The following is a 14,840-nucleotide window of genomic DNA, read 5'->3' on the forward strand; positions in this document are numbered from 1 at the left end:
AGTCCCCAGCACATTACCTGGATCTCTGGATTAACAGGCCAGCGATCATACCACTAGGCTATCAGCTCCCTGGGTTGGAAATCTGTGATGCAAAAGCAACGCAGCGCGGGTGGGAAAGCCTGGAGCAAGTGCAAATGGTGGGAATGTAGTGAGGGGTCCTCAAGGAAGTAGGTCTCCCAGGTATGCAGTAGGAACTGGAGTAGAATTAGCTGTTTCAGAGACTCATTGCTATGAGACCTTCATCTGGTTCCATCTCCATGGGTGCATAGTATTGAGAACTTGAATTTTCCAGTGGGGAGGAGAATGAAAGAGAGGTGGGACATGCGGCCACATGGGGGAGCTGTGGAACAACGAGGGAATCTCTAACAACTTGAAGAAGTGACGGAGAGTGGACGAGGATATTGCCCGAAGGTCAAAGAAGGCATTACCCCAGTTGACATGGTGTACGAACAGAGCCTCAGATTGATGGAATGTCTCATCCCCAATCACTCTGACAACTGAATCTCTCCAGCACCAGCCAGATTGCATTTGTACTACATGTATTCATAATCAGTATGTTTGGTATGCTTTCCTTTATTGGTCAGAGTGTTGAGTACAGGAGTTGGGAGGTCATGTTGCGGCTGTACAGGACATTGGTTAGGCCACTGTTGGAATATTGCGTGCAATTCTGGTCTCCTTCCTATCAGAAATATGTTGTGAAACTTGAAATGGTTCAGAAAAGATTTACAAGGATGTTGCCAGAGTTGGAGGATTTGAGCTATAGGAGAGGTTGAACAGGCTGGGGCTGTTTTCCCTAGAGTGTTGGAGGCTGAGGGGTGACCTTATAGAGGTTTACAAAATTATGAGGGACATGGATTGGATAAATAGACAAAGTCTTTTTCCTGGTATGAGGGAGACTAGAACTAGAGGGGCATAGGTTTAGGGTGAGAAGGGAAAGATATAAAAGAGACCTAAGGGGCAACCTTTTCACACATAGGGTGGTACGGGTATGTAATGAGCTGCTGGTGGAAGTGGTGGAGGCTGGTACAAGTGCAACATTTAAGAGGCATTTGGATGGGTATATGAATAGGAAGGGTTTGGAGGGATATGGGCCGGGTGCGGGCAGGTGGGACTAGATTGGGTTGGGATATCTGGTCGGCATGGATGGGTTGGACCGAAGAGTCTGCTTCCGTGCTGTACATCTCTATGACTCTATGACTCTGTGTTTTCTTACCCTCAGAGTGGTTCCCCATAAATTATTCTAGCAGCAAGATTTTTGTGAGTTTTAAAATACAACAGGCTGTTAATTCTCAAACACATAACACAATGTGGGGGCAACTCCTTCTGTTTATTAGATCCCCACCTTTCGAGGTTTGACTGTATATTAACATTTTGTTTGTTTGCATATCCTGCAGCTTGTTCAATGGTATTTAGTGGAATATTTTGCCAGCAAGCAACTTCTACCTGATTAAAAATTGACAAAAAAATGGCTCCCTCATGATGTGACGTCCACAAGTTCAAAGTCCTTCTTCCAAATAAAGGGTGGTGTTTAAGCTGATTCCAATCATCTTGTGTTGCTGTTTGACACCTTGAAAGTTGGAGATAGCTATTCTAGTGGGATGAGAGACCATGATAATCCAATGGAAGGTCAATATGATCCATTCACTTTCATCCATCAGACAGCAAGCTGGATTTTCCGCTGAGTGACAAAATGATCTTTTCCACCGCTCTGGTCAAAACCAATTGAAATAATGATTTCAAATTTAGGGATTTATATCATTCCTCATTATGCTATGATGAAATTGGCTGCTACCTGTATTAGGTTTACAGGTTAGAAGTGAAACATTTGAGATGTGATAATTATGTGAACGTTGCCAAATTTGTTCTTCATCAGCAATTAATCAATATGTGGGCAGTGCTCTGGTGGTGCTGTAGGTAGCGCCCAGGTCCCTGAGCCAGAAGGTTCAGGTACAAAACCTATTCCAGAATTTAAAATATGAAAGAACTGCGGATGTTGTGAATCAGAAGCAAAACCAGAAATTGCTGGAAAAGCTCAGCAGGTCTGGCAGCATCTGTGAAGAGAAATCAGAGTCAACGTTTCAGGTCCAGCTCTGAGGAAGGGTAACCGGACCCAAAACGTTTATTCTGATTTCTCTTCACAGGTGCTGCCAGACCTGCTGAGCTTTTCCAGCAACTTCTGTTCTTTTTGCTCCATTCCAGAATATGATGGCAAGGAAAGTCACACCAACAATGCAACAAGCAGGTATGTTAACATGCAAAGTCTTTTCAACATACAATTGTGGTAGGCAGTAAGAGTGGGAGACATTCCAGGTCAGCCATGTGAAAGAAATTCGAACCGCTAACATCACTATCTACATCTGTAAACAATATGGTTTGATGCTGAAGCAGCTCAGATTCTTTAGGGGCCAACAGGGTGAACGGTGGTCTGGATCAGTTTAGGATCAAAGCATGGGGTTCGCTCCCCACTCCAATCAGGATGGATTTATGACCTACCTCCTTACATTATTATGGCAGAGATTGTGAACAGCAAAACAGGACAGGACTGGTTTCTACTTTGTTTTTCTGCTCGAATGACTGTGTTAATGGACTGGGCGAAAGTGAGGAGTGCAGATGCTGAAGATTAGAGTCTAGAGTGTGGTGCTGGAAAAGCACAGCATGTCAGGCAGCATCCGAAGAACAGGAAAATCGACGTTTCGGGCAAAAGCCCTTCATCAGGAATGAGCAGTGTTATGGACCGGGCCAGAGCCCCTCAAAATGTTTTAAGAAGGTAGCCTAGACCCTAACTTTTTATTCTCTTTTAGGCAGATGTAGAGTGTACAGTCCAGGAGTGATGCAGCTGGTCAAACCACTCAGCTTTATACAAAACAGAATTTATTTCAATATTACAGGTGAAAAACACAAGCAAAAGAAAACAGAATTTATAATAACGTATTTGATAACCCAGCCGACACAATATCGCAACTTAACACAGCTGTTCAAATCCCTACAACATCCCATAAGCGCACCCCTTGGCAAAAAGTAAAATCAAGCACAGGTTCTTACAGGCAGGAGTTTTCATAGAGAAAGCTCAGGCAAGACCTCTGCTGAAACATGGAACTTCTTTTCACTGTAGCTGTTTCTCTAGGTCCCCAGCAGTTTTCCAAATGCTTGCTAAAACTAAACCAAACTAGAAAAAAAAACCTGAAGAAGGGCTTATGCCCGAAACGTCGATTCTCCTGCTCCTTGGATGCTGCCTGACCTGCTGCGCTTTTCCAACAACACATTTTTCAGCTCTGATCTCCAGCATCTGCAGTCCTCACTTTCTCCTAGAAAAAAAACCTGAACTGGGAGAATTGGCTAGTCCCCTGCCATTGTTTTAAAGTAGCCATTTTCAGACAGATCAGCACCTCTGCCTTTACAACCCCTCTGGAAAAAAACAAGGACAGAATCATCACAGCTGCTAAATAATAAAGGGTCAGACCTGTCTTTGGCAGTGACTCGAGAAAAAGAAGGTGCATTGGGATTTAATCAATTACCATTGCTTTCCCTCTAAATCCCCTTATTTACTAAATCTCAGTTTCATTTCTTGCCCTAGCCTACACTTGACTACACTTTGTCCTTCATTTAGACATTGTTCCGACCACTTGTGACTCCTCAGATACTGAAGTAGCCTGTGTCCATATGCAACAAGACCAAGATGACTTTCAGTGTTATATTGATTATTGGCAAGTTACATTCACGCCACAGAAGTGCACGTAGTGACCATCTCCAACAAGACAGAATCTAATCATCTTCCTCAATACATTCAGTGATATCATCGCTAAATCCCCCATGACCAGCATGCTGGGCATTGCGATTGCCCAGAGACTGAACTGAACCAGCCATGTTAAATGTTTGGTGCTCTTAAGTAAAATTCATACCAGACTTGAAATGTTAATTCTATTTTTCTCTCTCCACAGATGCTGGCAAACTTTCTGAATTTCTCCACCACTTTCTGTATTTACTCCAACCACGTTAATACTGTGGCTATTGGAATAGGTTGGGATTTCTGTGGTGAGTGACTCCAATACTGATCCCCAAATTCTGTCCAACATCTGCAAAGCACTAAACAGGATGGTAGTCAAATGGTAAAATAAGGCTTGAATAACATTCAACAAGCTTGACACTATTCAGCAGCCTTTTTTATCCATCTTCAGCGTTAACTCCCTTTCCACTGATAGATAATGACAACAGTGTACTCCATTTGCAAGATAGAATCATAGAAACCCTACAATGTGGAAGCAGGCCATACAGCTTATCAGCTGAAGAGCATCCCATGCAGACCCACCCGATCCCTGTCACTCTGCATTTCCTATGACTAATCCACCCAGCCTGTACATCCCTGGACACTATGGCCAAACTAGCACAGCCAATCCACCTAACCTGCACATCTTTGGACTGTGGGAGGAAACTGGAACAAACCCTCACAGACACGGGGAGAATGTGCAAACCCCACACAGACAGTTACCCGAAAGTGGGATCAAACCCGGGTCCCTGGTGCTGTGAGGCTGCAGTGCTAACCACTGAGCCACCTCGTCACCCTGGAAGTTTAAGGTACACTGTGATTTGAACCCAGGATCTCCTCTTTGCTAGACAAACACTTTAACCAACTCATCCACGGGCACCATACGTCTGGCCCCAACTCAACAAGGCTCCTCAAACACCCTCCTCCAAATCGCTGACCAACACTGCCTTCAAGGACAGGGGCAGCAGATGCATGGGAGCGCCACCACTTAAAAGTTTCCCTCCAAGCCGCGCACCATCATGATTTGGAAATTTATCTCCATTCCTTCACTGTGGCTGGGTCAAAATCCTGGGACTCCATTTCTCCTATGGGAGCATCTGCATGAGATGGATTGCAGTGCCTCATGAAAGCAAATCACCAGACCTTCTCCAGAGCAACGAGAGACTAACACAGAGTCTGGCCTGACCAGTTATACTCACATCCCAAGGAAGAATAAAAGAAAGTGAACGTTAGACCTCTCCTCACTGGATTTCACTGCAACCGGAGATATACTTCTGCAGAGATTTTGGACCTTTCTAGTTTTTTGTCACCTCCCAGCACTTTCATGCTTATCTCTACTCTGTTGATTCTCCTTCCAAAAATACATCCGGTTTTCTGGCAGGAAGCCAATTCCCCATCTCTAAAATTAACAGAGTGCTTCAGGAAAATTGTGCAACAGCATAACCTTCAAAAAGAATCAATGGCTGCCTCACATTATATGGCTATGGCAGTCATTCGAAATAGACTGATACGGACTGCCAACGAAGGAAATTATGCTCGACCTTGATTAGCTTTCAGCTGGTGAGCTGAACTTAATACATGACAGCAAATGGATGTGGCACCAGAGTGATATAGCAGCAGGATCAGGAAGCAGAGGGCATAGATTTAAGATAATTGCCAGAAAAACGAAAGGTGAAATGAGGTTTTCATTTTACACACAGTTGTTACAATTTGGAAAGAATTGCCTAAAAGGCTGGTGTAAGTAAATTCATTCAGAAGGGAATTGGATAACTATTGGAAGGTAAAAATAATTGCACGGCTAATAGGAAGGAAGAGAATCCTGGGGCAAATTAGATAGCTCCTTTAAAGACAACAGCAAACGTGCAGTGATCTGAAAAGCCTCTGCCTACCCTGTATAATTATGTGAGTTAGAAATTCTCTGAGATGCTGAGTGTACATTTTTGGTTAATAAGTGATTGATGAAAACGGCTTGCCTTGAAATCTAGAGCAAACTGTTCCATGATCAATTCAGTGCTTTCCCATTCGATGTGATGACAGCATCAAGCAGGCAGCTACCACTCACTGTTACTGCTAAGTGTTACATTCTGGTCCCATTAATGTCACTGCATGATCACATCATGTAACTGGGAAATGACCAAATCAAAAAAAAAACAACAAAAAGAGCATTTTTTTTCTCTCATGCAAGGTTTACCGCAGTTTGGATGACTAATTTGTTCTGCAAAGTTGACAACAATGAAGGCAATTTTACTTTGAGGATATGATCATATATCACCAGAAGGTACATAGTTCTTTGAAGTTCATGTCACATGTAGACAGGATGGTTTAAAAAGGCTTTTAGCACACTTGCCTTCTTTGCTCAGACCTTTGAGTATAGGAGTTGGGCAGCACTGTGGTTCAGTGGTTAGCACTGCTGCCTCAGAATGCCAGGGACCAAGATTCAATTCCACCTTCAGGTGACTACCTGTGTGGAGTTTGCATGTTCGCCCTGGATCAATGTGGGTTTCTCTAGGTGCTCAGGCTTCCATCCAAAGATGTGTGAGCTAGGTGGATTAGCCATGCTAAATTGTCCATAGTGTTTAGGAGCCGTGCGTTAGCCATGGGAAATGCAGGGTTGTGGTGGGATGCTGTTTGGTGTTGGGCCAAATGGCCTGTTTTCCCACACTGTAGGGATTCTATGATCGTGTTGAGGTTGAACAGAATGTTGGTGAGGCTGCTTCTGGTGTACTGCGACCAGTTCTGGTCACCACTATTTAGCAGGAGAGGGTTCGGAAAAGATTCATCAGGATGTTGCTGGGAATGAAGGGTTTGAGTTATAAGGACAGGCTGGGACTTTATTCACCGGAGTGTAGGAGGTTGAGGGGTATAGATAAAATGAATGGCAGGTATCTTTTCCTTAAGGTGGGGAATTTCAAGACTAGAGGGCATTTTTCATGGTGAGAGGAGAAAGATGTTAAAAAGACATGAGGGGGCAACTTTTTTATACTGAGAGTGATTCACTGAGTGTGTGGAATGGACTTCCAGAGGAAGTGGTGAACAACATTTGAAAGACATTTAGATAAGTAATGTTTGGAGGGACATGGGCCATGCGCTGGCAGGTGGGGCTAGTTTAGTTTGGGATTATGGATTGGTTGACTGACAGATCTTTTTCGTTGCTGTGTGACTCTGTGACTCTATAAATCTATTTTGTAAAGATGAAATAAAACTCCTTCTCCTGTTAACAATCCTGGCTCTCTTCCTTGCGCCATTGCTTCAGAAAACGATTGGTCAAGTCATTCCAAAGAGATCCCACTTCCTTCAAGCTGCTTCCATGTGATCCCCCTTTCCAGTCCCAAGGCATCCATATTGATTCATCTCTGTAATATCGAATCTTAAAATAATTTGCATTTGCCCTGAACGCATATAAAAACAAAATGGCATTATGAAATTGGTTCTCAATATTATTTAGTCAAAGTATTTCAAGGCCAAAGACAAACAGCTACAACAACAGAAGAGGGCTGAGCTACTGGTCCTTTTATCACAGGAAGTTCTGTAAGTCTTGGGGCAAGCCTATACTGTGAGCAGCAGAGTGGTAGGAAGTAAAGTGCCAATTGAAGGTTGGCCATTAAACGTCTAATAGATGTTTATTCCTTTTATCTGCTCATTTACAATTGTCCACTAATGCCCTCTTAAAGTAACCAACAGCATAAAAGGCCCAATTCAATGCTATTTTGTTGGTGTCTCAAATAGAGGTGAATTCCATTCTTGGACCAGCAGGGAGCGTAAGCAGCAAAGCACAAAAAAACAAAGGTCATTACAGCACAGGAACAGGCCCTTCGGCCTTCAAACCTGCACTGATCCAGATCCTCTATCTAAACCTCTCCCCCATTTTCTAAGGGTCTGTATCCCTTTGCTCCCTGCCATTCATGTATCTGTCTAGACACATCTTAAATGGAGCTATCTGGCCCGCCTCTACCAGCTCCGCTGGCAACATGTTCCAGGCACCCACCACCCTCTGTCTAAAGAACTTGCCAGACTTACAGCAAGAGAGCTGTTGACCACCTGAGACAGGCATGGTCCATGGAATTTCTAAGTGGACAGTGCCATTGCAAATATAAATGTAACTTTGTCATTTGAAAAAGGTTCCACTTTAAGTGGAATGATATCCAAGTTGTTGTTACCATAGATATCTGGGCCAGGGCCTTTAGGCTCAACAAACAGAACCTTCACGCTCCATCGCAAGTTAAGAAATTTGTCTATCCACCATTAAAACATTAAAAATCAGATTAAATTTCTTTTCTAAAAAAGACTTAATTTTAACATTTATAAATAACCAAACTCAAACCCATTCAAATTAATAAAATAACTACATTATTGCTTCTCGATCAAGTGCAAGCTTCTCAATAGACCTGACTAAGCCAACAGAGTTGGATATGAATTTATTTTTCTTGAAGGGTGCCCCTGCACAACTTGGCTGACCAGAAGATGCTTCCGCTATTACCATCCAGTTGTGATCAATGTGTCTGGCCACGTTATAAATGCATCTCATATGGCCATTGAATCCACGGGAGGTACGTGAACGTAGACCTTCTGATCAAAATCTGGAGCAGTACCTACTGAGACCCAAGAGCTCCCTATTCCAACACGAACCTCTGATCGGCGTTCACGGAGATGCTGGTGGCTGGGATTGTGAACCGTCTATGATACCTGAACAGCCTAATCTCCTGGAGAGAGCCATAAGAGAAAGGAGAATCCTGGAGTCACGAAGGATATACAGTTTATGCATATCGAAAAAGCAAATATTATCTGGGGCTGTAACTGCATTTTGAGTTGGAGGATGCCATTTTGAAACCCTATCAGTTTTCACTGCTGTTTATTCCGAGATGTGATCATTGCTCATCCTCAGCCCAATGGGCTGCAAACCTTCCACATGAATTCACCAATCAACCAAGCGGTTCAGACAATTTGGTATCACCTAATGATTAGCATGAAATTAATGTAAGTTCCTAAAAATGCAAATTAAAGAACACAAAAGGTGTTTGTTCTGTGCCTCATTTCTTACAGAGAATAACATTTTCTTCTTGACTTAAAACAAAATAATTCAGACATTCCAGATCAGTGGAAGGAACACACTGAACTAGAAATGTCAGTTTATGAAGTAATCCACTTTGAATGTAACAAGGTAAAACCAATTGCAGTGTAAAAGATGTGTGAGGTGGGAAAGGAAAACATTCACATTCATTGCGTTCAGTTCCTGTGCTTTTTTTACCCGTATTGAGCTGTGCTATTACTGTGTACAATTCCGTAGAGGGAATGCTTCCAGACTGCGGAGACGATTCTAGCTTGGACTAGGTTGGCATGGACGCTGTCGTGACCTCTGCCGTGGCCTTAAGAGGAAAATTATCACCCCATCCAGCTTCTGTATCACCCCATCCAGCAGGATGCCCAAGTCCTTGCCCATAAAACTGGGTGGTGTGATCCATTGTCTTCCATGTTTAGGACAAAGGTCAGGAACCATGCAGGGCACCTCTGGATTGTCAAAGCTTGCCCAGAGCATGCAAAACGACATTTTAAAGATGGCGCCAAGGATGCCCATCAATTCTGCTAGAGAACCTCCAAAAAACCTCATCAAAACTTGCACTTAGCGAAAAACAACCTAAGATTCAGCCCACTGTGTCCACTGACTCTGTTTACAATGTTACAAATGCATTTAAAGCAGTTTAAGACAGTCCATTCAAGGAAGCGGCTCCCACCCATTAAGATTCCAATCTGCACTTGCTGGGTTAAAGTTGTGAAGTCCACCCGATCTCCTTGGCAACAGTCTGGATGTTTCAACAGTTAGAGAATCCTTGCAGTACAGTGGGTTGGAATTGTATGTCATGACCCAGCAGAAACGGACAGGCAGTAGACTCTGAGGGAATTGTCTAGGATATTGACGATTCCAATGGACTATTCTTTTTTGCCTAGTACCCCACCCATTGGTCCTGAAAACCACCCCACTTGTCTACTGGCACCAATATATGCAGTCCCTGCCTCTGCCAACCCTGACACATTGAGTATTCACACTACCAACCTATGTAATGCACTCCATCACTCAGTTGACACCTTACTATTTGTCATCTTCCTCATCTGGCACCCTAATTTGCCTGGCACCCTGGAATCCTACTTATCTAGCACCCTACCATGGCATCCTACTTAAATAGCATTCCTACCCATCCAGCACCCTATGGATAGCACCCCATCCACTTGGCACCCGACTTACATCGCACCCTAGTGTGAAGTTATTCATTTTGGATGGGAGAACAAAAGAACAGAGTATTATTTAAATGGAAAAACCTGCAGAAACCTTCAACACAAAGGGACTTGGAGGTACTTGCACATGAAACACAGAGAGTTAGTATCAAGGTGCAACAGGCAATCAGGAAGGCGAGTGTAAAGTTGGCCCATCTTTCAAGGGGATTGGAGCGTAAGAGTAGGAAAGTTTTTACTGCAACTGTGCAGGGTGCTATTGAGACCACATTCGAGTATTGTTAACAGTTTTGGTCCCCTTATTTAAGAAAAGCTATCTTTTCATTGAAGGCAGTTCAAAAAAGGTTCATTTGAATGACCCCTCGTATGGAGGGATTGTTGCATGAGCAAAGATTAAACAGATTGGGAATCTATTCAGTGGAGTTTAGAAGAATCAGAGGTGATCTCACTGAAACATTTTGGGTTCTTAAGCAACGCAACAGGGTAAACGCTGAGAGGAAGTTTAGCCTCGTCAGAGGGTCTAGGACAGAGGGCATAGACTCAGAAGAAAAGGGTGTCAATTTAAGTCTGAGATGGCAAGGAATTTCTTCTGTCAGAGGGTTGTCAGTCTTTGGAACTCCTTGTCACAGAGAGCGGTGGGGGGCAGAGTCCTTGTGTATATTAAGGCTGAGACAGAGAAAATCTTGATCAGTTCGGGAATCAAGGGTTGTGGGGAAAAGCCTGGGAAGTGGAATGAGGAATGTCAGGTTAGCCATGACCCTATCCAATGGCTGAGCAGACTCAACGGACCGAATTGCCTACTCCTGTTCCTATTGCTTATAGTCTTACCTGCCACCCTGGCACTCTAACCCTGTGATCCACTGCCAGCCTGTTTCCAGGCATACCCTTTCCTAGGAGCTGTCAAAACAGTTGGCTGGGGTGCTGGGCACTTAGATTGCAGAATAACAGCTTCCTGTAAAAAGTGGGGAATAGTTTGAATTCTTCTGAGCATCCTGCATGACATCGGATCTGCTAAAATTCGGGGAATCTCTGCATTTCTGAAGCTGCTGTGATTGGAATGTCCTGTGAGAAGTGTGGAGCGCTGCCTTTATGAATAGAGTGGCAGTCTGTCTGTGACTGCCGCATCTCAGAGTACCCAAATTTTGAAAATTTGTCCTCTTCATGCCCGTCGTCATGACACCGAGAATGATTTTTCTGATCCCTATTATGGTAATGTGGCGAAGGGGGAGCGAAGTTATATTCATACATTTCCTCATAGCTCAACCAAGGAGTAATATTTCAGCTCTCTGTGCATGCCCACTGCAAACCGGAGAAGGAAAATGTGGATGCGGAGCATGATAGGAGCAAAAACGCAAAGTAGAATGTAGGCGGATGCTGGAGAGGGCATGAGATTCTGACTGTATCAGTTCTTCATCACAATGAAGAGGCAATGAGTCAGCCTCCCCCAGAAAAGCATCTATTGATTCATGTACAAGCTATGATGCTGTTAACAATAAGTAGTGCTTCTAACATGTCAGACAGAGCACACTGTGTTGTGGAACAAATTGGTGTGCTATACTTCCATTCACAATGATGGAGGGGAAATAATGCAATATGTCATGTGATCCAGACTTAGTATCAGCTTGTTCTGAGGAAGGCACCAACTCAGAAACGCCTACAAGTTCTCTACCTGTGTTAGACCATTACCAATTTCTCAAATCCTTAATAGATTAACCAAAATATTTTTGTGCTAATCTTCTCCTTGATTAATACTGAAGTAACTCCACAGAGGCCAGTATCCCATCACCAAGTCACCCTTTATTTATACATGGAGAGTCCTTGACACTGATCCAGCTCCCTCAGATCAAGCCTCATGAGTGAACAAAACCTCTGACATTCCTGTTTATATCTGTCAGCCAAGGTTCCCTGATTGGATCAGATTAACAGCCCCAATCAGGGAACATATATTCCATGAGGTCCACCAGGTTAACCTCATTGCAATTATTACCTTGCTACATCAGTTCTGATGAAAGATCATTGACTTGAATTATTGAATTGTTGGAATGAATTTTCCCTTTTTCTAAAAAACAAATGTGGGCAGGAGCATGCTGACAAGCGGGATCATCCCTACAGCTGAGACAACTCACTGCATCGCCTGCCAACCAGCTCACTATGAGGCTGGGTGAGTTTCTCTGGGAATCCCAGGCCTCACCAGGAGCAGCTGGCTACTGAGAAGGTGGTAGTTACCAGGTCCTAAGGAGTGCTTATGCAGACCTACTCCTGAAGGAATCCAGTGTTGTGACGGTAATACTCTTTATATTCTTCTCATGAGGTGGGGTTTGCAGTGAGTGGTGTTTTGGAAGTCAGGGCAGAGTATTAGCTTTCAGTGGCATTAGTGTGCTTCCCATTGCTCTCAGAATGGGCAATTGGTGGACCCGCCCAACCCCCAAAGCACACACACACACACACACGTGTGTACACAGACACACATACACACGTTCATACAAACATCAGTACAGATACGGGTTCATACAGACACACGTACACACACGTGTATACACACCCACACACACGTGCGCGTGCACACACACACACTAGCTTATGCTGGTCGACCATCAGGAAACTAGCAACATTTCTTGCCTACAAGAAGGCAGAGAATCAGGCAGTGGCAGGTTGTGGCCTTTAAGTGAGTGCTAATGGAGCATTCAACGACCTTCATTGGTTCTGGATCACAAAGGCAACTCGAGAACCTGAATCAGTGGGTAGCAAGAGGGGAAATGATGGGGTGAATTGGAGAGAAGATTCTCACCAGCTAAAATGTGAGGAAAATCATGCCTGTTAACTCTGCTCCTCTCCATAATGCTGCACCGGAGATTTTCTGCTCTTATTTCAGGATTCCAGCATCTGCAGTATTTTGCATTTGCTGTGCTTTGATGTTTATCAGGGCAAGGAGAAAAAAAACACAACACAGTGCATCCAACCAGTTATTCATCTGGTTACTGCAATTGATGAAATTGATGTGATTACCATGGGCACTCATCTTTGCAGATTCTGAGTATGATGAATTTTTAACTATAATCAAATCATTATATCGGAATTAGATTGCTACAGTTGCAGTTTAATATGCACTGATTAAAAATTCTTTCATTGTGGCATCTTTGCAATTTCTCTGTGGCCCAGCAGTAATATTCTTGTCTCCAAATGAAATGCTGTTCCAAAAAATCTACAAAATCTGGTTTAACATTCCAGCGCAATATCAAAAAGATGTTGTCTTTTGGATGAGACTTTAAACTAAGGTTATATGTGCTCTAGTAGGTGAACACAAAACATCCCGTGGCAGTATTTCTATCTTATCCAATACGTACATTATCACATTGCTGCACATATAGCAACTGTGCTGTCAGCAAACTTCCACCTTCCACATGTCAAGAGTCACTACACTTCAACTATACTTCATTGGCTGTCAAACTGCTTTGGGTGTGTCCAGAGGTTGTGGAAGACGCTAGATAAACTTAAGTCTCTCTTACCTTCTGACAATAAATGAAGTGTATAAATTTGGATAAATCAATGGCAAATTTGCAATCAGGGCCAAAATTCTCACACTGTGCTGACACTCAGCCAGGTTTATTCTCTTTTCAAAGTTACTCTGCCTTTCGATTAATTAGATCCATCTAATGAATTCTAAAAGTGGCTTTTGTTTTGGAATTCATCCAGCTAAATAAAATCCTCTAATAACACTGAACTCTGCTGTGATGAGACCTCCTTTCTCATGTCTCTCTCGTAAGGTAGTGTTAGCTCAGTCAAGTGCAATAAATCCTTCCCAGAATTCGCAACAAAATTTAAAGAAACAACTTGATGCTTTTTATTATCAAAATTGGAAGGGTCTTGTTCTGTGTTGTAGACCTCTATGACTCTCTGTAGGTCACATTTACCTACATAGTAATGCATTGAGATTTACCATGAAACTTAAATATTGTCCTTATATTTCTGATTTTGACAATAAAAGGCATCAAGTTGTTTCTTTAAATTTTATTGTGAATTTTGGGAAGGATTTGTTTCACTTGACTGAGCCTATCTGTTCAACAACAGCTCAGCATTAGAGTAACTGTCACAGAACACAATCCACAGCAGGGTGATTTCTTATTACTGGATTGCTGAATACAGTGACAAAAACTGTCTGACAGTGCTTTTTACGATGACACTTTGCAAAAAGTGTCATAATGGGTTTCTGAAACAGCTTACATTGCTGTATTCCACACTCTAAAGAGAAACGGTACCAAAAATTGGCAAGTGAATCCGAATCTTGAAGGTGACCACTCAGCCCATCTGGACCAGTGTCAGATCTTTGAACAAGCCGACCAATTAGTTGCACACCTTTCTCCTGCCTGATCTCCCTTCAATTTTTATTTTCGTTCTCAACTGTTCATCTTTCGAAAGTCACTGCTGAATGAGTATCTGTCAGCCTTTTAGGTAGTACGCTCAAAGTCACAAAAAATCTCCTCATCTCCCCTATGCTAATTGTTCCAAACATTTCCAACCCTCTTTCCAGTGTTCATTTACAGAGCAAGTCTTACTCTCAGTGCTGCTCTGCAGAGATTGTATCTGGTGTACGAATCCATCTCATAAGGAGCTTTACAATCAACTTTTATTCCTCAGTTTTAAAGATTCATTTTCTTTCAGGCTTCATTGTTATCTGGGAAAATATAGACCACAAACTTCATGGAGTCGAAATGTAGAAAATCACTTTGTGGAACGTTTTGGACATCACCAAAATTTAAGACTAGCCAAAGGCAGGAAAGCCAATGAACATGGGCTTAGCTGCTTGTTTTTGACTGGTGCAGAGGGGCCTTTGGTCTGTGTTTTCGACCTCTGT

Source organism: Chiloscyllium plagiosum, unplaced genomic scaffold (genome assembly GCF_037043375.1).
Source record: "Chiloscyllium plagiosum isolate Xiang-an unplaced genomic scaffold, Cpla_swu_hap1 HiC_scaffold_8, whole genome shotgun sequence".
NCBI classification, from domain to species: Eukaryota; Metazoa; Chordata; class Chondrichthyes; order Orectolobiformes; family Hemiscylliidae; genus Chiloscyllium; species Chiloscyllium plagiosum.